We start from the raw sequence: 1,582 nt of genomic DNA on the forward strand, positions 1-1,582 counted from the left end.
GGCAGATGACAGGCCTTCCCATACACCAGTTGGTATGGAGAGGTTCCTATATGAGTCTTGAATGCTGTTCTGTATGCCAACAGAGCATCATCCAAGCTCTTTGCCCAATCCTTTCTACGGGCAACAACAGTCCGTTCCAGGATTCTTTTGAGCTCTCTGTTAGAGACCTCAGCTTGCCCATTTGTCTGTGGGTGATACGGAGTTACTACTTTGTAGCTAATTCCGTATCTAACCATAGCAGAGTACAGTTGTTTATTGCAGAAATGAGTACCCCCGTCACTGATTATGACTTTGGGAACACCAAATCTGCTGAAGATGTGTTTCTGGAGGAATTTCAGCACTGTCTTAGTATCATTAGTGGGTGTAGCAATTGCTTCTACCCACTTAGATACATAGTCCACTGCCACTAGAATGTAAGTGTTTGAGTATGATGGTGGGAACGGACCCATGAAGTCAATCCCCCATACATCAAACAATTCAATCTCTAAGATCCCTTGTTGAGGCATGGCGTATCAATGAGGTAAGTTACCAGCTCTTTGGCAGCTGTCACAGTTACGCACAAACTCTCGGGCATCTCTATAGAGAGTAGGCCAGTAGAAGCCACATTGGAGGACCTTAGTGGCTGTTCGCTCACTTCCAAAATGTTCCCCATACTGTGATCTATGGCAGTGCCACAGGATCCTTTCTGCTTCTTCTCTGGGTACACATCTGCGGATCATTCCGTCTGCACATTTCTTAAAGAGATATGGCTCATCCCATAGGTAGTACTTGGCATCTGAAATTAATTTCTTTCTTTGCACTCTGCTGTACTCCTGTGGTATGAACCTCACAGCTTTATAATTTGCAATATCTGCAAACCATTGAGCTTCCTGAATGGCAAAGAGTTGCTCATCTGGAAAAGTCTCAGAGATCTCAGTAGAAGGGAGGGACGCCCCAACTACTGGTTCTATTCGGGACAGATGATCAGCTACTTGGTTCTCTGTCCCTTTTCTGTCTCTTATTTCTATATCAAACTCTTGCAGAAGCAACACCCATCTTATGAGCCTGGGTTTTGAATCCTGCTTTGTGAGTAAGTACTTAAGAGCAGCATGGTCAGTGTACACAATCACCTTTGATCCCACTAGACAGGATCTAAACTTGTCAATGGCATAGACCACTGCAAGTAACTCTTTTTTTGTGGTTGTGTAATTCTTCTGTGCATCATTTAGAACATGGCTGGCATAATAAATGACGTGCAGAAGCTTGTTATGCCTCTGTCCCAACACTGCACCAATGGCATGGTCACTGGCATCACACATTAATTCGAATGGCAATGTCCAGTCTGGTGCAGAGATGACTGTTGCTGTGACCAGCTTGGCTTTCAGGGTCTCAAATGCCTGCAGACATTGTGTGTCAAACACAAATGGTGTGTCTGCAGCTAGCAGGTTGCTTAAAGGTTTTGCAATTTTCGAAAAATCCTTTATAAACCTTCTGTAGAATCCTGCATGCCCTAGAAAGCTTATGATTGCCTTAACATTGGCAGGTGGTGGTAATTTTTCAATTACCTCTACCTTTGCCTTATCCACCTCTATTCCCCTGCTTG

Source organism: Arachis duranensis, chromosome 9, assembly GCF_000817695.3.
Source record: "Arachis duranensis cultivar V14167 chromosome 9, aradu.V14167.gnm2.J7QH, whole genome shotgun sequence".
Taxonomy (NCBI): domain Eukaryota; kingdom Viridiplantae; phylum Streptophyta; class Magnoliopsida; order Fabales; family Fabaceae; genus Arachis; species Arachis duranensis.